Source organism: Triturus cristatus, chromosome 2_1 (assembly GCF_964204655.1).
Source record: "Triturus cristatus chromosome 2_1, aTriCri1.1, whole genome shotgun sequence".
Lineage (NCBI taxonomy): Eukaryota > Metazoa > Chordata > Amphibia > Caudata > Salamandridae > Triturus > Triturus cristatus.
Genome location: NC_140581.1, coordinates 486,222,176 through 486,246,965, shown reverse-complemented (window position 1 = coordinate 486,246,965; position 24,790 = coordinate 486,222,176). Strand labels below are relative to the sequence as shown.

General features: G+C 48.1%; 1 protein-coding gene and 1 pseudogene across 1 annotated transcript in view; both read right to left on the bottom strand.

Moving 5' to 3' along the window:
- The window catches only part of LOC146865519 (low-density lipoprotein receptor class A domain-containing protein 1-like), a 457,847-nt gene that overhangs the window by 412,398 nt on the left and 20,659 nt on the right, over positions 1–24,790 (bottom strand). The gene's annotated exons all lie outside the window — the stretch shown is intronic.
- Positions 1,982–14,292, bottom strand: LOC146865520 (traB domain-containing protein-like; annotated as a pseudogene).

Here is a 24,790-nt window from a genome sequence, read left to right as displayed (position 1 = left end):
TAGTTAGGCAAATGTTCACAAATGTCTAACATCACTTCTTTTTAGGTCTCGGTGAGCCCAGCGCATGCGTTGGCTCGGAGAGACTTTTAGTAGGTGAGTTTTGAAAGTGCTACTGGCTGGCCTAGCGCTTGCGTTCAAGCGAGCGTGCATGCGCGCAGCCGCCATCTGTCTTTCACGGGTCATTAGCACCACTCGGCCGCACGTCTTTCGCTTTGATCGCGATCAATGATTGTTACTCCTGATGCGAGCTCTCTTCTTGTTTTTTCTTTTCGCGTGATCGCAATCGCTTTCACTTTTTTTTTTTTTTCGCGTGCTTGTTTAAAGTTGCTGAGAGTACAGAAGCCATTAAAATGTGTTTTTCTGCGTAAAATTCCACATTGAGCCATAGGACAGCAGCAGATAATCAAACATTTCTATTGAGGAAAACTTCAAACAACACTAAATACACGTGTTCAAAAAACAGTGCCAAGACCCTTTAACCGTAATACAGGAAGTGTTGCGAACTGACGCAGAAGCAACGTTATTTACTTTACTTAACATACACTCCTTTCTTCCATTCCACAATGGGGCATATTGAGCGGGCAACTGTTCATACTTTATAAAAGAACTACGCAGACTATAAAAACTACCAGCCAAGCGAGCACGCAGAAGCCCAAACTTTAAGTCTGTAACAACATTTGATTACACATCGCTTTAACCCATATTAGCAGTTTCGGAAATCCCCATTGTCAGAATCATGCATACCCGGTAGTCTTTAAGAGATGAACTTATTAAATGGGTAAAAAAAACCTTTAGAATGGAAAGTAGTTATCCAAGAAGCATGCAGTTTCAGACAGTATGCAGCTTATAATTTCTGTACAGCATGGTGAAAATAATACCACGTGTGTATGATAATACCAAAACCCTATTTACTAATATTAGCACTTCGCAAAATGGACAACGTAAAGTCATATTTGGAACAGAAGTTAAGGCCAAAAAAATGGTAGTTTCAAGGACGATCCTAGTATATAAAACTCAAGTGAACTGTTCACAATGTTACAATCCTCATCCAGTATGGAGCCATTTAGAATGTCATCAGTTTAAGTAGGCTAATTTTGCACAACTAAAAATAAAGTTAAAAGCACAGTAGAGATTTAAAATAAATGCTCCTCTAAATATTAATCAGTCTTTTAATCAAACGAGTCATACTCCCAACTTTGTGTAATGTACCATTATATTAAATAGATATGTTAAAACAAAAGGCAAAAAATAAAATGATAAACTTTAAAAAAGCATGAATTAATTTTTGTTTGGAAATATTAACACTTTAATTACGAGGCTCACAAAACTGTATCATTTCAACAGGAAGTGCATAACAATCCTACCGAACGTTGCAATACCTTCCTTTTAAATACTGCTAATTTATAACAGTGTATCAGAAAATATTTGGCTTTTATCTTTCCTTTTATAAAGAAAACATTTATACCAATAGGTCTGTAAATACGTTGTTCAAGGAATTACAGTTAACTATTATCCAGCCTATATTTTTCTCATTTTAAAATATGACATCTCAATTATAAAACTTCATTGGTAACAACATTTAAAAAGGTTTTGTGGTGCTTGGCACCATTAACGTTATTTAGGTATAACTAGATCTGTACACTTCCAGGTGTGCGACTGCACTTTTATGCAGATAACACAACTGGGTATTTTTTTACTATGGTCTTAAAAAAAAGTTCAACAAAATTCATATGGTTAATAAAAATATCTGATCCCTTTTGTATGACTGACCAAACAGGGCCACATTCCTCCTGAAATCCAAAATGTCTAAACTTAGGAGAAACACATCTGTGAGCAGACAAAGAAATTATGCAGCACTCAAATTGACTTAAATAAAACGTTCCAATGCTTGAATCAGTTGACTATATAGGGTCAGAATGTAATTAGGCAAAAGGTAATGTAGCTGTCTGGACTTTATATTTTGTCATTTTCATCTGTTTTGCTTCCTGACGCAGGTTGACTTTCAGTTGAGATTTCAAATCCTGAATTCTGAAATTCTTTGAAGACAGCGTGTTGTTGTTGGTAATGACAGAACTAACTGCACTGTCCTTTTACCTACACGGTAGCAGCCATATCCCACAAGTCCAAAAAAGGTGGCTTTTACAACAGATCGAAGAATCTTGCTTGATAACGATGGAGGTGGCACACTCATGATCTCTTGTATGTTTAATTCTTCACTCCAGTGCTTTTCAATTCCTGGCACATGACCCATTCCAACCACACCCACAACAACAGATGGGATGCATTTTCTGGGTTCAGTTTCAGAAGCACGAGGTAGTTCTGTTTTCTTTGCTGCCTGCCTTAGCATGTAGGTTAAATAGACATCTCTCTCAGACACGACTGTTCGATGGAGATCCGGAGATTGCTCAATCATCTCTGCCATCATCTGTTCCAGCAAGTCCTTTTGTTTGCATTTCTCTACGTCATCTTTACTGATTGGGTCAGATAAGAAGCAGAGACCCCATGCAAGTTTGACTTTTTGCCATAGAGAAAGTGCAGCAATAGCTCTCTTGAAAGTGACGGGTATGGGTCATCTCCAAGATGACATTTACAGAAAGGCACTCTACTAGCCTCCTTGAAAGCTTCTCTGAACTCTCCTCCGGGGGCCATTCCCAGTTGCTCTGTGATATGGGCTGAGACCTTCAACAACAGTATTTGCATCAATCCAGACATAACCCCATTCTGTTTTATGGCATGCTGAAGTTTTTCAAAGTGAATTTCTTTGTCTTCCTTGAGTAAAGTCTTTTCGTCCATTTTTAACATGGATACTCTGTACTGACAAAGCTCGACCACCACAACATCAGGTTGAACCTCTTGGATTGTCTTCACAACATCTCTCTTGCTGCTGTTACTAAAGTGAGCTGCGCCAATATGTACACCTTGCCCCCATCCTCAGTGACTAGTTCCGTCGCAGTTTCTGGAAGGGTTGGCTTTTATTGTCTCCTTTTCATCTTCATCCCCCAGAGAAGTTTAAAAGCATCTGCATCCGATATGTTCTGTGGAAAATCTGAAAGATCATTTGGTCCCTCTTCAGAATCCTCGGATGATGGCATTGCTTCAGCAGCAGCCTGCTACGCAGACCCTGAAGTACATAAACACTCCTCCAGGTCGCACACCGCTCCCTGCTGCAACTACCCATATATATATTAGCAGTTAGAGCACGGTCTGGGTCGCTGACTCAGCAAAGCAGCATAGTTAGTATTCTAGGATGAAATCTACTACTTTACAGCACTTTGGGGTTACCCGAAATGAAGTAAACGAGGAAAGTGGGCATGTTCATCTACATGCATTAAGGAGACTCGACTAAGGCTGCTCAACTGAAAACAAGCGTTGGCATTGCCAATAGGTCTGGCCTATTGGATGCTAATGCAGACCTACTAGATTTGCCATTGTTTTTTGACGATATTGTTCATCATGAGCAGACAAAAGTAAAAGTGCGATAAGTGCATGCCTGTGCATGTAATTATAAGCTGTGGAGGTGGAAGAAACGGCAACCTAGAACGAGCAAATGCATTACTAACTTATTATTTAACCCTATACTGCATCTTTAAAATTCCATGCAAGAAGGGTTATCTTTAATCCAGAATGTAAGTGGAAAGCAATATAATATGCTATGAATGGTGTTCTTATATTTTGGGGGAGAGTTGGGTGAAGGACTTTATCACCACAATAGGATTGTCGGAAACACACAGATGTATTAAGCAAGCATTGGCATAGCCAATAGGTCTCGCTTTTGGGACCTTATAAGTATTTAGTTATGCAGCACAATATCCGTGGTGCAACAGCATCAACTGTTGCATGGATAAACACTTATAAGGTCCCAAAGGCGAGACCTATTGGCTATGCCAATGATTGTTTCATTTGTGCTTTGTCCTTGATTTTTTAATATGTCTTACAAGCCAACACACACTACTGTGATTTATATTATTCAAAGATTTCCATTGTAATTTTTATTTGCTGGTCAAATGTACCATAACATGTGATGTGGAGGTTTGTGTGATGTTTTCGAGCAATGTATTATGATTGCTGTTTGAAACCAGTATAATTTGTATTGTGTTTCTGCCTGTAGTCTGAATATTTAATGTCTTTTTGTAAAATGTTTGCAAACATTGACGCATGCTTGTTTTTCTAACCCCAAATTACTTGTGCTGTGTGCATTTGGTGGGTGCGACGATTTACCAATGTTTTTGTTCACTTACTCATAAACATTGGAGTATGTTTTTATATTTGATCATCATATAACTAATTATGTTTATATGTATGTTGTACGTGTGTTAGAAGAGAGTGTCATCATGTTTTTCTTTCAGTTGTTCACCTCAATTTAGTCTAAGTAAGTAATTCTTTATTGATAGATTAATTCAAATCTTTTCAATATACATGGTCAAGCAATGAATAAAAAGATAAAACATGTTCTAGAAATTGAGGACTGGAGCCAGACAAGCACAACTATAACACTATACGAGGCAGTGAGGCATCAGTATGCATCTATAGTCAAATAGTGGTTAGAAAATGAAAAACCGAATTCCTTCCTCAATTGAGGACTGAAACCAAGGAAGTAAAATACATGGCGCTTTATGCGATAGTGTGATGGCAACAACCAGACCAGGCGTCAAATTGCATACAAGGGCAAACAATGATACTAAGAGTTAAAACCTCTTTCATTCCTCGGTACAGAACTAGAGCCTGGAGGCAAAAGGGCCAGTCCAGGAGAATAAAGTACATGGTGCTTTGTGCGTAAATGTATTGGTGGCAGCCAGTGCAGGAATTTGGTAGGACTGACCTAGGGAAGAGAGCCAGTCCAAGGAAGTAAAATGTAAGGTGCTTTGTGCGTTACTGAGGTGGCGTCTGCCAGACCAGGAATGTTGTAGTGCTGTCTCAAAGACTGATGGAGGCCCAGCTGAGTTGCTCCCAGATCACTGTTAGAGTTCTGCTAATGGGACTTGGATGTGTAAGGGCAAGACCGAGGGAGGAAAGTTCATGGTGCTTTGTGCGTTAGCATGGTGGCACCTGCCAGACCAGAAAGTTAGCCGTGCCGACACAAAGGTGGGTTCAGGCCCAGCTGTGAAGCTGCGAGATCAATATTAGAGTTCTGCTGATGGAGCCTGGATGTATAAGAGAGGGTCTGAGGGAGTAAAGTGCATGGTGCTTTGTGCATTAACCTGGTGGCACCTGCCAGACCAGAAATGTAGCCGTGCCGACACAAAGGTGGGTTCAGGCCCAGCTGTGAAGCTGCGAGATCAATATTAGAGCTCTGCTGATGGAGCCTGGATGTATAAGAGAGGGTCTGAGGGAGTAAAGTGCATGGTGCTTTGTGCGTTATCATGGTGGCACCTGCAAGACCAGAAATGTAGCCGTGCCGACACAAAGGTGGGTTCAGGCCAAGCTGTGAAGCTGCGAGATCAATATTAGAGCTCTGCTGATGGAGCCTGGATGTATAAGAGAGGGTCTGAGGGAGTAAAGTGCATGGTGCTTTATTCATGAATGTAGTGGCGCACTCCAGACCAGAATATTCGGCAGTGCCATCTCAAAGGCAGATCAAGGCCCCACTGAGTTGCTGCCAGAATGATGTTGTTGGAGTCGCTCAAGTGGCAGAGCAGTTTGGAGAAACACTTCGTTTTAGGTGCTGTGCCTGTGCTCTGTCAGCATCCTAGGGGCTAATGTGTGAGTCTTTGCGGCTTGACATGCTGGATGCAGCAGGGCCCCTCTTTGCAAGACTGTTGCTGCTCCCCGATGGTTTAATTGTTCAGAAACAGGACCTCAGTGGCCGATGGGCAAAGTGAATTGTGCTAAAAGCGGCTCTAAACTGGGAAACCAAGTGGGAGGGGTGAGTCAGATCAGATGCTATGCTCTGCCAGCCTCTTAGAAGTGAGGAACCTCACAAGCTTCCATGATAGCTGCACCGGGTCCCCTCTTAGTAAGGCTATTACAGCTGGATGGCATGACCTGACTTGCAAAGATCTCAGAGGTGGACGTAAACGTTTTTGGCCAGGCACATGCATAGTAAATGAAGCAGCATTTCGTTAGTGTATCTGCAAAGATGACACTGAGTGGTGGGCCAAGACTGTTTCCAGGGGGGCACAAAGTCCTAAGATGGAAAAACACAGAGGTGGATTAGCAGTAGGTCATGTTTCATGGCCTCGAATAAATTAGAAGAGAGGTAGGACTGGGGACATAACTGCCCACGCGTGCCGTTTGCTCGCTAATGCAGCCTTGTCTGTGATGTGTGATAAACGTTTGGCTGGTCTGTTTGGGATTCGTTTGAAGGAAGCGTATTCCTTGGGAGGGTGCCCAGCTTCTTCTAAGTGCAGCATTGTGATTGACTGCTGGTTTACAGGGAACAGAGACTTCTTTTCGTGGGCCTGCTTTTCTATTTCCAGCCAGCACTGATGTGAATTCACTTCGGCTGACCTCAGCTTCCAGCAACATTTGACTACGGTACAGTTCCTTACTGGGCCCTGGTGGTGCAGGCCGAACTCGAGCCTGATTTGGGCTTGCGAGGCGTGCTGTGGGATATATAGCAAATAGCTTTTTGAAGAGGCTCGATTGTAGAGCATTGAAGGTCACTAAATCTTTCCATTTGAGAGGTGCTGAGCCATAGGATGTCGAAGGCATGACTTTGGCACCCAGGTGTGTTGAGGTGTTTTGTGGCTTTTGCAGTAGGGTTTTACATGCAAACGGGAAACTGTTTGCCATGGCTCGTCTTGATAGGAGGTGCATTTTAAAAACTTTAGTGTGAGTCTAGATAGAATCCAAGGTACTTTTAGGATTTTGACAGGACAGTTTTAGGGCAATGCTGTTGGCCCGCCAGGTGAATTTGGGCTGCCTGTTGTTATATGGGCTCGAGAAACAAAGTCCCTTGGATTTGCTGAAGTTGAGGTCCACCTGCAGGTTGGTAGTGTATCCCCAACAGTTTTGCCGCCACCCCCCTCACAAGACATTTTTTTCCACCGCTGAGCCCTCAGGACTTTATCAAAGGCAGCCTTTAAATCAATGAAGCAGGTGTAGAGCTTTCTGGATGTTGCAATTGCTTGATCAGCGAGTATAGTTCTCGCCAGCAAGTTGGTTGATGTGCTTGTTCCTGCTCTGAAGCCAGTCTGCGTTTTCGGGACTGTTTAATCAATTGGCCCAGTTCTCTAGGTTGAGGACCAATTGAGAACCTTAGGTCTTGGCTTCTACACCGATTCAGGCGATTAATCTGTGGTTAGTGGGGTTTGAGTGATCACCTGATTTGTATATTGGCTATAGGATGCTGCCTTGCTTGGAATTCGGGATGATATTTGTTGACAAGGCATAGTTGAATAGAGGTTTAAAGTGTGTGATCTGGGGGGGGTTCCATTTCAAATAGCATGTTTGGAAGGCTTCTAGGCCCTGGAGCCCCCGTGGACTTGAGCCTTGTTAGCTTTTGGGCAACCTCTGTGGAGTGAGTGCTACTTGCATTGTTGGAAGATGGTCCTGGTCAGACTGAATGTAGACTGCGACTATATATGTTGTTCAGGTCGGTTCCGTAATACTGCCACTGTTTGGCAATTTGTTGATTTTGGCAGAAAATCTGGAGTTTTTTTGTTTGCTTTTCTGAAGCAGTTTAGTCCAGAAGCCCATCGTGAAGTTGAATTTGGCTGATCAATTGTTTTTTTCTAAGCTTGTTTTATTTTGATGAATTTTATTTTGGAATCCTTACTGGGTTGACAGCCCGATGGGAGGATGCGTCTGAGCTCCCTGGTGAGTTGTCTTTTCATTATCCGCAATAGTGGGGTAAACCATGCGGCCCGATCAGGCCACACCCTTGTTTGCTGGGGGGTTTGATTGGAAATTTCGCAGTGAGGGCCTCCACAAAGACCTCCTATGCCTGAATGGGCGAGATGCTAGAGTTTGCGCCTGGTGGATCTGAGTTGAGGATGGTGGTGATGAAGCCCATAAGGACCCCTATGATTGTGTCCTTCCATAAAAGGCACCTCACGTTGAACAGCTGGGGGAATGAGGATAGGTATGTTGGTTCTGGCGCCCTGGGTGGAGTACTCTCCATTGACATGTTTGATTGATTTGATTTGATTTACAGACTTATAGAGCGCACATATGCACAAGGGCGTCTTGGCACTATAACCAACAGGTATGATGCCTTTACCAATTACTATGCCTCTAACTTTATTTCTTAAATAGCCATGTTTTCAGCAGCCCTCTAAATGACATTAATGACTTGCTGTTTTTTATCGACAAAGGTAGGGAATTCCAAATTTTTGCTGTTCCCAGCAAAAAATACCTGCCCCCCCCCCCAACGAGCTTGCTTATATCTGGGGATTGACAGTAGTTGTGCTTGCGCTGACCTTAAATTCCTAACTGGCATGTATTTCTTAAGATGTGTTCTCAGGTACAGTGGCCCCTTCCCCTGTAGTGCCTTAAATGCCAGGCATTGCGACTTAAAGATAATTCTTTTACCCACTGGAAGCCAGTGGAGGTCTTTCAGTCGATGGGAAACAGACTCATACTTGGGGATATCCAGAATCATTCTTGCCGCTGCATTCTGCATTCGTTGAAGTCTAATTAAAAGCTGTGTTTGAAGTCCCACATATAAGGCATTACCATAATCCAATCGTGATAAAGCTAGGGCCGTGACCACTGTTTTTAATGTGTCCGGTGGGATAAAAGGACGGATCTTCCTCATCATTTTTAGAATGCCCCAAAAAGTGGAGGCCAGTTTTTTAATTTGACATTCAAACGTCAGTCTTTCATCAAATATTACACCTAGGTTCCTCACCTTCGTGACAGGAACTGGGCATTCACCTAGCTCAGACGGCCACCATCTTGGAGACCAGAAGGAGGTCTTTGATCCTAGTATCAACACCTCTGTTTTTTTCCCATTTAGTTTCAGGCAATTTTTCTGCATCCAAATATTGATCTGTGCCATGCAGGTATTAAAACAGTCTGCTGTCTCCTCAATATTATTTGACACCGATACCACCACCTACGTGTCATCGGCGTAGGAAACCACCGGGAAACCACATTTCCTAATAATGGCCGCCAAAGGGGTCACATAAATATTAAAAAGGGTGGGGCTGAGGGAAGAGCCCTGTGGCACGCCACATGGCAGTTTAGAGGATTTAGAGGCTGATCCGTCCATTTCTACAGCAAACGTTCTGTTAGTTAGATATGATGATAGTAGAGTGATGGCGGTATCTTGGAATTTAAACTCTTCTAATCTTCCAATTAGGATTCCATGGTTAACCGAATCGTTCCCTCGTCCAATGTTCTTCTAAGTTCTTCTACTGCCATCACCAGAGCTGTCTCTGTTCCATGACCCTCTCTAAACCCATATTGTGAATGATCTAGAAGATCTTCATCCGAAATAAAGGTTGTAATCTGCCTATTGAGTAGTTTCTCCAACACCTTGGAATAAAAGGGGATCCTTGAAATCGGCCTGTAACTACCTGGTTCGGTGGGGTCAAGGTTATTTTTTTTCAGTAAAGGCCGAACTGAGGCTATTTTACAAGCCTCTGGGAACAGCCCTGACAGTATTATTTCTGAAAATACTGTTGTAAGTTGCTCACTAATCATTTCTGTGAACATATGAAAGACTTTGGGAGAGCAAGGATCAGAGGGGGCTCCAGACCAGAGGGGGCTTCAGACTTAGTGTTCGTTACTACTTGTCTGATCTGTTCCTCCGTGGGCGGGAGGAAAGAAAAATGGATGCTAGATGCTGTTGTATGTAGCCCTGACTTGATGTAGGCAGAGGACGAATTAGTGCTCTCACTGAAAGTTTTGTATACTTTCTCCACTTTATCAGTAAAAAATTCTCCCAGAAGATTGCAAAACTCCAGATTGGGCAATATGATCGCTGTCCAGCTCCGATTTTATGGAAAAGTGGGTGATTTCCACAAATGGCTCGGAGTCTGCCAAAATGTAGACTAAGGTGGAATTTGCCTTATCGTCACTCTGGTGAATGCTGCTGGTTGGTCCAATCGGGTAGGCTCATTAACAGTGTAAAACCACTAGGTTTCAAGTGAAGTTACGCATGCCCTGACAGTATGGCCACATCTGTCATGATTTCTAATTATTTCTGGTATTTGGGTGGGGGCTTGACCTCTGAGCTTTGCAGTAAGTTCATGTTGAAGTTGCCCGACAAAATTACATGGGTTTGAGGATACATGGATTGGACAGATTTAAGTAGGCCTGTCAGGGTCTTGATCTTAGTGGGTTTGTTCTTCTGGGCTGGATGGATATATAGATTCAGAATCATTAATGTGGAATTCACCTCTGAATGCGATGTCACTGAGAGCTTGACACATTGTGTCCATGATAAGCCCAGGTCTACCGCCTAATGGGCCCAGGAAATGTGGGTAGAGAAGTAAAGCGCCAGGCAGCCTTTTGCCCTGCCCGTGTTTGATTATTTTATTGCTGCGTTGCGGTATTCTTTGAATCCCACAATTGGACTTAGTGCTTGCTGCCAGGTTTCTTGCAGCAGCACGAGGTCAAATTCATGTAGGAAGGATAGGAAGTCGTCCTCCCTCACCTTTCTACCACGGAGATTCACATTCCAGGTGCAAATTTTGCAGAGGGGAGTGGGGGGGGGGGGGCGCTTGGTTGCATCACTCATGCTGCTCTAATGGATCTGCTACTGGAGTGCCACTCTTGCTGGTGGACGCCAAAATTAGCTGTCTGTTGTATTGCTCAAGGTGGCGATAGTGGCCTTGTTGTTTGTAGGCCTTCCCTGGCTGCTGTTGGGTGTGCTGGACTGATCGACCCCTTCAACAGACCTGGCGTTGGTTGGGTTGGTGGTGGTGGCAGCAGAGGGCTTGGATAGCAGACTGGTTCGAATTTCTTCAAGTCAATTACCTTTGGTGCGAATTTCTCCCTGTATTGCAGACTTGTGATGCAATACTTTCATCCGACCAGATGATAGCAGTAATTTTGTTCCCTGGTTGTTCTGGGTTAGGTCTGAATTCAACCGCTTCTATGTTGTGAGACCTGATATGATGCAGGCCTTGTGATGCATCGAGCAGTCTAAGAACTGCACTCCGATTTAAAACGTCATGGTTCCCCCTGGATTTGTAATGTGGGCTCAGCTCAAGCCTTATATTCTCCAGATTTGTACCGCAGAACCCCTGGAACTGTTCCCTCATTGTAACTGTTGCAGCTGGCAAGACGAGTGGCTGTGACCAGGTTTGTGGGACTTTAACAATGGGAAGGTGGATCTGGGGCGCTCTTTGGATTTCAGGGTAAGAGGTCACTATGGTGACCAATCTGTGAGCATTGTTTCCCTCGAAGTAAGTAAATGTCTAAGTTGAGGCTGGGTAGGGCCGGGTGAGAGCGATCTTTTAACATTTGTGAGGTCGTCTGTGCTTGGGGCGCTGACTGGGTGTGATCTTAGTGTTGTGACTTCTGTGCCCTGGAGAAATACTGGTGGGTATGCTGTGTTGGCAAAAGACTCTGGCTTTGTTGGCGCTTGTGGCCCGGAGTGCCCACTTGACAGGGTTGGTTGTGTTTGGTTCAATGGCTTCCGTGCACTCCTCAATCCGCTGAAATAGCTGATCAGGTGCAATGGAGATAGCAGTGTCTTGCCATGCTCTATGACATTCTTCTCTTTGAAGTGGCTGCAGTGTACTTGGTTTTGTGTGGAATTGGCTCGATTAGCCAGTTTTTCACCTTTGCTGTTTCTTGCTTTTTTCAGGCACTTGCATTCCCTTTTTGAAAGGGAGGTTCGTGGGCTTGTGGGCAGCAGGTCCGCTGCTGGCTCTTCTTGGCGAGCTGACAATGTCAGCGAAATGCATCTAAACCATTTGTTTTTGTCACCCCTGTTCGCGGGCATAATTTGTTTTCTGACTTGTGTTCGATAGGTTCCTCCTGTCTGGACAGTGGATGCAATACTCCTGTTGTTGGGCTCTTGAGATGGCAAAGCTCAGCGAAAGCCTGCAGGTCGATGGAAGAGGGTCGAGTTTGGGAGACCTTGACTTCTTACAATAGTTTTGAAAGTATTGTGGGGACCACAGCAAGAATGTCCATGGTCAAGTGCACTGGCATGAATGGTAAGTAGTTGCTGGACCTTGCTGTCCTTTTCTTATCATGGCATTCAGCACCTGAAGTTTGTGATCAATTCCCTGTACATGGACTGCGAGAGTGTTGAGAAGGTCAGCTTGTGTGTCCGTCCAGCTTCTCTGCATGGTATGTTAATGCCGAAAAATTCACCTCCATGATGCTCAACAACTGGCACCAAATGAATGTGGCTCGTGGGTAGTTTAGCTGGTGAGGTGACTGCTGTATTAACTTGGCCCCCCTTTGAGCATGAAGGTGGTTCAGGTGAGTTAAGACTTCTTGCTGCCTGCTCCTTGCTGTGTATGCTGGGGTAGGAAGCTTCCACAAGGGGGATTTGGATCCACAGGGGAAATTTATTGAGCGAACGCAAGGTGTTTTAGTCGTGTTTTGGGATTAAAGTGGGTGATGGACTAAGCTGTTTGGAAGGTAGATTCTGTGACTGATCGGATGGAACTTAAGAGCATTCCCACCATACTGTGGAATCATCTGGGGCCTTCTCCAATGCTGAATTGTATAAACCATTGTGGGACTGGCTTGTGCGGTGCGACCAAAGGTTATGCTGGGGGCTGTTCTGAATGGATGCCCTGCCTGGTTGGTTTTCATGTGTTCCTGTGTGTGGGGTGACTGAACTTTCAATTGGGGGGCTTTAGTTGAGGTGCTGCTGCTTCGTATCATGCACTTGGACCTCCACCAGGTGCTGGGCCTTGGCGTAGGTATTCAGGTGTAACTTTGTTTTTTTTGTAAAACATTTTTATTGGCATTTATAAACAATAATACACGCAGGCACAGGCGGTATCGCCAGCATCACAGACACTTACATATCAGAGGCGCCCGGTCACAGCCCTTTCGGTCTCGCAGTCTCGTGGGCCCTCGGGCCGTTCGCCTCTACCCTGAGTGGGGCTGCCGGTGTGTGTCCGGGACCAGTCTCTGGGTATGCCTCACTAGAGCACGCAGTGATCGCCCGTCGCAGGGGTGCCGTGTAATGTGATTGATCCCCTGTGAGGGGTGTCGTAGAGGCTATAGGTGTACAGCCATTGAATAACCAAGAACTAACTGGGGGCAGAGAACTATGGAATGGGGGTGCACTATGTCGCCTATCAGAAATACTTGTATCTATGCGCTCGAGAGCTGGACCATCATGTGGGGGAAGGTCAGGGCGGTCGCGGACGTAGAGGAGGGGAGGGGGCAGGGGGTGGGGGCATCGATCATAGCCTATGAGGAATCTGGCGGTGGGACCTGTGGTGTCTGCCTCTGCGAGACACCTGGTGCTTGGACTGCCTGCGCATTTCCCAGGGTGGGCTCCGGAGTCGCGGGCGCCCCCGGGAGGTCAATCGGCCCTGAGCTCGCCACAGCCGCTGTTTCCTGCGCGAATGCGTGCATTAACATGGCCCAGGGCATGGAGATCGGGTGTTTGCGCATCCCCCGGGCCTCCTCCGTTCTGAGTGTGGTTTCCTCCACCTTGCCCCACTTCTTGACTGCTCCCACCCATGCCGCTAAAGGGGGCCCCCCTGGCGCCTTCCAGTGCATAGCAATGCCTCGTTTGGCAAGAAGCAACACCAGGAAGGCGAACCTCCGCTCCACTTTCTGCGGTTTATGTCGCCCGTGAATACCCAACGCACACGCCTCCCATGTGTCCAGATCCTGGAACCCTGAAACCGTTATGAGGGCAGCGTGAATTGTGTGCCAGTAACTGTAGAGAGTTGGACAATCCCAAAACATGTGCTTAAACGAGGCAGCAGGCTCCGGGCATCTAGGGCAACCAAACACACTGTTAGGGAAATATTTCTGCAACTTTTCGGGGGTTAGATACGCCCTGTGCAATATATGCAACTGTATGTTCTTAAACCGATAGTTGCGGGACACTTTTTTTGTGTATTCCAGAGCCCTGGTCCACTCCCTGTCATGTAGAGGCCGTTGGAAGTCCTCCTCCCAGTGCTCTCTAAAGATCGCTAATGTGGGACTCCGCAGGGTCCTTACCGCTTTGTAGATCCAAGTGACAAGATGGCGACCTACCCCCATCTGCAGCACCGCATGGATGACCGGGTGCGCGGGGGGCTCCGTATCGATCCCCCCCCACTGCCTGCGGCAGTCCGTAAGAAGCTGCCTGTGCCGAAGGAATTGCCCCCCGGGAAGCTCAAAGTCCCCGATCAGTGCATCAAAGGCCTGCAGGCTCTCCCCGGAGAACAGCATCACCACCTCCGTCACCGCATGATCCGTCCACACCCGCATCATTTGCTCTGTGTAATACGCCCGACCCCTAGGGAGCCCCACCAATTCAGGTGTAACTTTGTTAGTGTATTGGGGGAGGGCTGAAGTTGTTGCTCCATGTTTTATTCTGTTTTTCCTCACTCCCTGACAGATTTGACATGGGCTGCAATGGTAGCTTACTAATGGCTACCTTGGCTGTTGGAGTGAGTATTTCCTTCGCTGTAGATGATTTGCGGTCTAAGCCTGGCCCTCGGACTGCTTGGACAGGGAAGTTGAACACCTCATGGATAGATTTTAAATAGTTGGTTATATTAGCCTTTCTTGGGCCCACAGGCTTAGAGCAGGAGGAGGCTGTTGTCATCGACTAATTGTCCTCCCTGCATGTTACCTTAGTTGACTCGGTGTCCAAAGCTGGAACTGGAGGGTCGGGATTGGTCGTGGCTGGCTCAACCCTTGACAGCAGCCCCTAGAGCTGTGTCACGCCCTCCATACTGCCCTAGCCTGGAGCTGGTTGAGGACTGGACTGGTTACCTTCACTGCTTACCTCTGCATGCTGCACAATTGACCTTGTCCTGACCTTTGTTGTCCAGTGCCCTCTGCTGGCCTTATTCTGCTGATGTGTACTGGCAGTGAAGCTAGCTGGCCCAGACCTGCGCTGATCGCTGGCTCGATAGAGCGGTACCCTCTGGTGCACTGTGTCTTCTCCGGCGCCTCCTGATCTCAGTGCGTTGGTTTGCCCCTACTGACTGCCAAGGGACTGAGCTGATGCCGCAGCTGTAGGGAGGACTTTAGAGTCTTGTGCGGAGTAGAACTGGTGGCTGTAAGGGGGAGGGTTGGACTGGGTCTTGTCCACTGTTGATGCTGCCTGTGCTGTCAGTGAGGTTTGTGCCAGGGGGAGTTAGGCAAAACTGGTAGACAGGTAGAGTATTATGACGATTAAGGTGCCCCCTCGCAGCTGTGCTGCTGTTAAATTTTGGCCGACACCCAAGGTTGGACCATGATGAGAGAGCACACACCCAACACAGTGAGTTAGGTGCGAGAGGTGGTGGCATTGTGTACTGGGCAGGGATGGAGTGTGCAGGAGATGGTGCTCTGGTGGGCCCAGGGAAGGCATCTACTCAGAATTTCAGCTTTTCCAGTGCCACGGCATGTTCCCAGCACTCAGGCACCTCAGCAAAACCTCCTCTCTCAGCCTTCGTTCAATCCGAACTCCAGACTTCAGTTGCCGTCTTTGGCTGTTTGGGTCATTTTTGGCTTAATTCAGCTGGTTCTGGCTGGTTTGGAACGCTTCTCAGCTTTGGGCTGTTCGCCCCCTCATCCGCAGCCCGCGACTCAGCTTTTGACTGCCTTTGCCGTGGCGTAGACTGCTGTGGCTGCTTGGCTGTTTTGGGCTGTTTTTGCCCGCTCTGGCCTCTTTGGGCAGTCCGCCCATTCCACAGCTCTCGCAGCATTTCATCGCACCCACTCTCACCCCCCAAAATAAAACACACCAGGACCAGATTAAGCTATGTGGACCCTGCATGTAAACAAATTATACGTAGTTGAACAACCGAGTGCTCTCTCATCTGAAATCTTAGACTCTGCTGATGAACTTCAGTATACGATAAACTTAATAAAAAAAGCTGCACACAAAACGAGAGCATCAAGTGCGCCAGGCCCAAACTGGCTCCCAGCTCAACTATTCAAAGATGACCTAGTACTGTGGCCTGCAATCATTTCTCCACTGTTCTCCACATGTTTTAAGTCCTGTCACATTCCCAACAGTTGGAGAGGTTCAAAACTACACCCAGTTTTTTAAAAAGGGCTACAGACGGAATCCCATCAATTTCTGCCTGATTGTTCTGTTGGACTTTGAGGCCAAGATATATGCTTCTGCCATCTTAAAGGATCTTGAGTCCTGGGCAACAACTAATGGGATAATTCCATTTTGTCAAACAGGATTCAGACTAATTTTCTCCACTTTGGATTACATAGTCACTCTCTCCTACCTCATCCACCAGGCGAGCAGCCAGAAGTCATTAGCTCTTTTTGCATGCTTTGTTGACTACTCCTCTGCATTTGACCTGGTGGATATGGGCAATCTATGGAGCAAACTCAAGGCATGTGGCATTCCTAGCAACCTGCTAAATGCTGTTATATTGTTGTATACATCAACTTGAGTGAGGGCCAAGCTGTCTAACACCATGTTAACCAGGAAGATGAACATGAATCAAGGGCTAAATCAAGGCTGTGTCTTAGCTCCAATGCTATTTAATCTATATACAGCAGACATGTCCTCGACCTTAAACCACGCCAATTTAATTCTTCCAAAAATAGGAAAAGTCAAGATCACGATATTGCAGTATGCAAACAACATTGTTTCGCTTGACCACTCCAAAATAGGGATCCACAGAGCCCTGAAGGCCTCACACACATACAACATGGCAAACAAGATGATTGTAAACAACTTGAAAACAGCAGCATCCAAACACACATGAGCCATCTTAAGGACACGGCCGCACTAATTACTACCATGCTCTTTCAACTGAATGCTGCTCTGAAGGACCAACTTCAGCTCCAATTCGAAAAGTGCTCAGGGCCGTCCTACCTTCCGCAATCATTTGCGGCTGTGAGGCCTTTCCGGGACAACTCATTAAAACTATAGACAATTACACCTAGAGGTTTACAAGAGAGTGCTCATATGGCCGAATTACACCAAGGGATCTCTAGTGAGACTTAAATTTGGTCTGACAGGACTACTGTGGGCCAACATGAGGGCCTTTCTAAAATACTATTACAGATGTATCTAGTCCGTACCCTGCACCTTGAAGTTTGTTCTTCAAAATATATTTAAAACCAGACACAGTCCTTGGTCTACCTATATCCCGTCGGCAGCAGACACCCTCCAAATTGACCTAACCTCACTAAAAGCTTTATCACTCGTGCACATTGCAGTGAAAAGGAAATAAAACTCCTCTTGAAGACTGCGGATATGGAAAATATTAAGTCCACTCCAATATCAAATGCTCTGGCAACCTTGTACAGTAATGATTGTCATGCTGGCCTGCAGCCACAACCATATCTTGATAGCAAAATCGGGAAAGTCTGCCCAACACAAATATTGGCTGCAAGGATGATGGCATTACAAATTAAAGACTTTAACCCAAACTGGCCGTTTCTTTCCAATATTGTTAAGTGCAGGCTGTGCGGTTACAAATCTGAAACTTTCATGCATTTATTATTATGTTGCTGCCCAGCACTGCTCTACTTCAGGTGGTTACTACTAAAGCCACTCTTTTTAATTCATGGCATAAGGACTTGTAACAATACCACAAATTGAATTTTCAGCACCATTGTCCCTTCTGAAATTTAAAGAATGGGTGAAATACTAAAGAGTGGTGCAGGACCTTCAAAAAATAAAATCTATAGAAGATTGCCGACTGCCAGTCTTATATTTTTTTAACGCTCAACTCTTTAACACACATTTTCGCACTTTGGAAAACATGCACTTTGGCTTTACCTGCAATTGACTCCCGAATAACCACATAGCTTTTAAGTTAACTACAGTTGATTAAAAAAAATTTGCTTTTTCCTCTGTTTGTGTCAGATCGTTTTATATTGCTCTGCTCTTTTTTGTTTTCTCGTATAACATCTTTCTTTTAAATATTTACATTGTCAAGGTTTTAATTAACCATACAATAACATTTCTTGGACATAGAGATAGGATGCCAATGCTTTGTAGGTGTTTTTCATTGCTCAAGAATATTGTGGTGCCGATCACGATCCGGTAAAAAAATTGCCCGTACGACTCGTATCCGGTCTTTTTACCGTACGAATCGTACACGTGCCGTACAAACTGCCAATCACGATTCGCATGGTAAAAAGTCCATACGAACCGCATTGGGAATTATTCACCACACGTCCTCGGGTCGGAAAATGTGTCCGACACGTCCTCGGACGATTTACCGTACAAATGTGAAAAGTGAAGTCCGACCGCGGAATCACGATCCATCCCGTGCGTCCGATGTTACAACCGTATGGAAAAAACACCGTCTGCACCGAACTCCCATAGCAACCATGGAGACATGTGCCCGCATACGCGCCCAACACCTCCCCAGCCCTCCTATGTACGAGTCGAATCCCCACCCGTGTATAAACGACCCGTACCCCCACCCCAACCGTGTATGTACGACCCGTACCCTCACCCCAACTGTGTATGTACGACGCGTACCCTCACCCGCGTATGTATGGAGCGTACCCCCCACCCCAACAGTGTATGTACGACCCGTACCCTCACCCGCATACGTATGGAGCGTACCCCCACCCCAACCGTGTATGTACGACCCGTACCCTCACCCCAACCGTGTATGGACGACGCGTACCCTCACCTGCGTATGTATGGAGCGTACCCCCACCCCAACCGCGTATGTACGACCCGTACCCTCACCCGCGTATGCATGGAGCGTACCCCCACCCCACCCGTGTATGTACGACCCGTACCCCCACCCCAACCGTGTATGTACGACCCGTACCCTCACCCGCGTACATATGGAGCGTACCCCCACCCCAACCGTGTATGTACGACCCGTACCCTCACCCCAACCGTGTATGTACGACCCGTACCCTCACCCACGTACGTATGGAGCGTACCCCCACCCCAACCATGTATGTACGACCCGTACCCTCACCCCAACCGTGTATGTATGACGCGTACCCTCACCCGCGTATGTATGGAGCGTACCCCCACCCCAACCGCGTATGTACGACCCGTACCCTCACCCCAACCGTGTATGTACGATGCGTACCCTCACCCGCGTATGTATGGAGCGTACCCCCACCCCAACCGCGTATGTACGACCCGTACCCTCACCCGCGTATGCATGGAGCGTACCCCCACCCCACCCGTGTATGTACGATCCGTACCTCCACCCCAACCATGTATGTATGACCCGTACCCTCACCCGCGTACGTATGGAGCGTACCCCCACCCCAACCGTGTATGTACGACCCGTACCCTCACCCCAACCGTGTATGTACGACGCGTACCCTCACCCGCGTATGTATGGAGCGTACCCCCCACCCCAACAGTGTATGTACGACCCGTACCCTCACCCGCATACGTATGGAGCGTACCCCCACCCCAACTGTGTATGTACGACCCGTACCCCCACCCCAACCGTGTATGTACGACCCTTACCCCCACCCCAACTGCGTATGTACGACCCGTACCCTCACCCGCGTATGCATGGAGCGTACCCCCACCCCAACAGTGTAAGTACGACCCGTACCCTCACCCGCGTATGCATGGAGCGCACCCCAGGCCCCAACACCAGCACCTTCACACAACATCGCGCATGTACGAGTCGTACAAAGCGAGACACAAGGACAGCACTGTACAACAAAATGCCCGAAGTACACACCGTACACACGTTAAAAACGCACGTACACAACCAGGACAAAGCAAAACAACACAAGAATACACTATTCGAATGGCACAAAGCCACAAAACATGTCCAACAAGCACAAATACAACACATTCACTGACCTGCAACTGCCAAAATCCCAAACAGAGGCCCAAAACACAACCACTCCTTATAACACACCCACCCAAACTTCAAACACAGCCACACCCACCAATGGACCAATAAAAAGGGCCCACACACACAAACCATGAGCCTTTGCAACAGACTCACTGCTGCCAGACCCCACAGACAACCTACAGCACCATACTTGAACCTTTACTACACCTTACACTTGCACACCTTCACACACACACCTTCAAAAACACCCCCTCATCACATTCACACACACACCTGCACAACCACACACAGACACCCACAACCATCCACACCCACACACCCCCCCCCCACCATCCACACCCACACCCCTCACCATGCCCACTAACAAGAATCCAAAGTTCACTAGCCGAGAGTTAGAGGTCCTTGTCGACGAAATCCTCAGAGTCGAGCCACACCTCTTTGGAACATTGGTCAGACAGACCAGCATTTCCGATAAAACAGCCATGTGGCAGAGGATTGTCGATGCTGTGAATGCTGTTGCGGACACCAGAAGAACCAGGCATGAATGCCAAGCCAGGTGGTACGATCTGCGGAGGAGGGTCCGAGCCAAAATGACCGACGAACACAACCAGGCCAACGTCACTGGAGGAGGGCCGCCCCGCAGACACGTAGAATACCATCCCTGGGAGGAGAGGGTGATGGCCATACTGCCGGTGGTGGCAGTGGACAGATTAGAAGGACTACGAGACCCGGGTGAGTACACAAACAACTCACCTCACATGGGGGGAACGTCATCCACAACCAAACTCACAAACAGGCACGCAACCACCCCAAGCTATCGCATGACTCAACCACACTCCATGAACACGCACATGCCACTGGCGCCACCATGCCCCATGCACCCAGCTGGACAATGCCAAGTCACAGGCCACAGAAAACACCAACACAAGACACGGTAACCCGGATGGCGGGAGTGTGGGCCCCAAAAATCACATAGTGCAACTCAGAAGCAGACAACAATGCCCTCTGCCCATATGGCCCAGGTCACAGCCAGACAAACAGTGTGTCCCCACACAGGAAAGACTTGCCAGCAAATGGCGCACGCCTTGCATTAAGACATGGGGTGAAGGCACTTTTTGCACATGACAGCAGCTAATGAACAGCCAACACTGTGAAAGAGTTGCAGCACACACCACCACAGCAGCAGCGCAGACACAGACACTACACCCAATGGCTGCCTGGAGATCAGAAACAAACTCACATCAACAAGCCAAGGGCCATTCAAAGATCTGCAAAAAGTGTGTGCCTAGGAAGCTGGGCTGAGGTGACAGAGGGTGACACACAGAGGGAGGGAGAGGGGGAGAGAGAGGGAGGGATACACAGGGAGATGGACAGAGGGAGGAGGCTGACACACAGAGGGAGGGAGAGGGGGACAGAGAGGGAGCGAGAAAGGAACACACAGGGAGAGCAAATCAGCCTTGTGGGGTGTGGGAATGTCTGCTCGTCAGCAGGTGGACTGCGTGCATGTAGACAAGGGTGGCCAGTGCCAGAATCCCCCCTCTTCTCCATGGCAAAACACAGGGCCATGTCACAACCTGTGCACGAGCACAACGACAGCTACCTGCATTATCTAAGTGTGTGGAACCACTCCATGTGCCCACGTACAGTGCAACACGGAAGGCGCCAATGCATGGCTCGCCACACCTGCCCACTCCACTGCTGACTGCAGTCACAATTGACGCAGCAAGTAAGACTGTGCCACACATAGGTAAAGTTGCAAAAGCTGTGGCCAAGGGACATACCCATGCACAAGTGCACTGTGAGTGGAATGCAAGACATATCCAAATTCCCAGAGGAAATGTGCCAACTTAGAAACCAATGAAACATGGATGTTGCATGGAACAAAATTAACATTGTCTCTCTCACACACAGGTCAACGTCGTGGGGGGAAGACTCACAGGACCCGGCTCGGCGGGATGACGGAGCCACCGGCAGCGACGACTCTCACCACTCTGTGGACGAACCCGACCCCGACCAACCTGGCCCCTCTGGTGTCCAACGACCTGCAGCACCTGCGTCAGGTACAACTGGGCCAACCACCACCCCCACTCCTGCCACATCCCAGGAGACACCCAGGATCCCTGCCCCACCACCACAATGCAGCCAGGCTGGCCAGGAGGGAAACGGTGTCCCGGGCACCCAGGAGGAGGCAGGCGACAACGCCAATGCCACCCCTCAGGGGTCCCGGAGACCCGATGTGCCCACAAGGGCAGGCCAGGTGCAAGTGGGCAGGGGTGGTGGGAGTGGAGGACGGCGGAGGCGCGAGCCTGACCTGTTGGCTGGGGAACCGGTATATTCCCATGTCCGAAACATCCTGGACACATACCGGCAGGACACCACGGGCATGGCCCAGGTTGTGTCCATCCTCGAGGAGATCAAGACCCAGCAGGCCCAGCAACATGCGGAGCAACATGCCTGTCTACTGCGACACCAACGGCGGATGGAGGACAGACAGGCTGAGCTCGTGACGGTGTTCACGGGAATTCACAGTACACTCCGTCGGATGGCCGACAACATGGGCAACCCTCCCTGTGCCATCAGGCGTAGAACATCACCACCCACAGGGAGGGATCAGGAGGAGGAGACATCCGACGGAGCATCCCAAACATCGTCACGGCCTGCTTCTGAGGGTTCCCGCAGGAGGGCGGGTCGTCCACGGAAAAGACTGTGAGGGTCTCCCAGGACACCTGGCCTGGCACCTGGCCCACTGGAGCAACAGCAGCACAGCAGCATAAGACATTCTCTGCCACATGGGCTTGCTGGTCACTGTCTGACCAATGTTGACAAAGACTGTGGCATGGACTCTGAGGATTTCAAATGGCAAGGACACCAACTCCCCTAGTGAACTTTGGATTCCACACACCCGGAAAGCCCCTCATGTCAACCCCCCCCCCTACCCCAACCAAAATAAAACGTCACACCATAAAGAGAAGATGCCTACTTATTGCATAATTACCTTACATGTGTCTTGTAAAGTCTAACCATGCCTGAGTTCTCATTTGACTTCGACCATCCACAACTTGGGGCCTGAGTCTGGCACAGGACACACATGGGTCACATTGTATTAGGCAAGACAGACACGGAGCACCATACACACCCGTGATGGGCCCAACCAGCTGAGGGGGTGGCCGCACAACCGTGCCGACAGACATTTTGAGTACAGCGACAGCCATGCGCAGAGGTCAGGGATCATGTGGAGTGTCCTGTGGGGCACCCAGGTATGTGTGGACAGGTGGCAGAACCATGTCCTGCAAGCTTGAGTCAGGTGGATGCAGAGAATGGTGGCCTGGCCAACGTTGGATGCATGGGGATGGCACATGTCACAATACCCACACAGTCATGGACATCATGCACAATACACAGTCTAATCCCACACAAACAGCTTGCATCTTGCTACTCGACACATAGACACATAGCCACTATCACGGAAAACCATGCCAGACATGCCGTATGCACCGTGTCAACACACCAGCATTGACTGAGAAGAGGCACCTTGGAGGCATAGGGACACCTTTATTAGTCATGTATTCTGGATTGCAGAGGCAACTCGGAGTACACATGAACGGGTCATGTGGAGTAACATGTGGGTCCAACACTGGAACCCCCCTTCTGCAGCACAAATGCGTGATAGCCATGAAACTGGCACACAAGTGTCGGCTAACAGCTAAACACCCCCTGCTGCTCACGGAGAGACTGCCATACACCATTGATCCGCTGATGTGGAAGTCCCACACCATGTCAAACCAATGCAAACCGTATGTGTCCGAGGGCAGTGTAACACACATTGATGCCATCATTACATTCCACAATCCCATCACAGATGACTGTCAACAAGTCTGACCATCTATTCAGGTGTACCCAGCTGCATGTCATGTGTACCATGGTGATGCGACATGTCTGCAGAGGAACGAAACATCCACAGGGGCAGTGTGCATACATCGTAAACAACTGCCACACCCAATACACCCCTGATGCATCCCTTACCCTAAGGAGACTTCCAAACTTGTCCGTGCGTGTAACGCTGAGTCAGCACACGATGACGTGTCCATGAGGAATAGCAGTGCCACAATAATGCAAGCAGCAGACGGCATGGGCAAGTACCTGGGGAAGAGAGACACACAAGAAGTCAGCCACAAAAAGCACAGCCACTTGCATGTGCATGTACTCGACACATGTAATGATGACAACATGCTAGGTCACAATTATGACTGGGGAAATACACATCACTGGCACCATCACTTCAGTGACACATCCACACATACCTCTGACTCACGTGCCATACATGCAGATGGACACACACATCGCAACACATGCCACACGGGGACCAATGCGTGCACACACAGACACTGGTACTCACCACTAAGCAAAGAAGTCGAGTATGAGCCGAGTCCGGATGTCCTCTTGCGGAACCACATCCTCCACATCACTAGCCCCATTGCCAAGACCTTCATCCTCCACGGGTGGATGGTCCTGATCATCTTGATCCAGGATGAGTGGCACAGCTTTCTCAACTGCCATGTTGTGCAGCATGCAGCAGACCATGAAGATTTTGCAGACCTTCGCCGGGGCATATGGGAGGGCGCCGCCGGTCTTGTGGAGGCACCGGAATCGGCTCTTCAGGAGGCCAAATGTCCTCTCGATCACTCGCCTTGTCCGGCCATGGGCGGTGTTGTAGCGGAGCTGGGCCAGCGTGATGGGGTTGCGGAGAGGTGTGATCAGCCATGGCATGTTGGGATAGCCAGCGTCCCCTACATGGAAACCACATGGACATAAGTAGGACAGGAGAAGCGGTCGTGCTGGAAGTCTACGCAAAATACAGGACAGACAGAGTGTACCCACCAACAACACATGCTCGTTCGTTGCGCAGCTGCGTCATCATTTCAGGCACCCTGCTACGCCTCATGATGTAGGCATCGTGTGCTGATCCTGGAAAACGAGCACAGACATGTGAAATCACCATG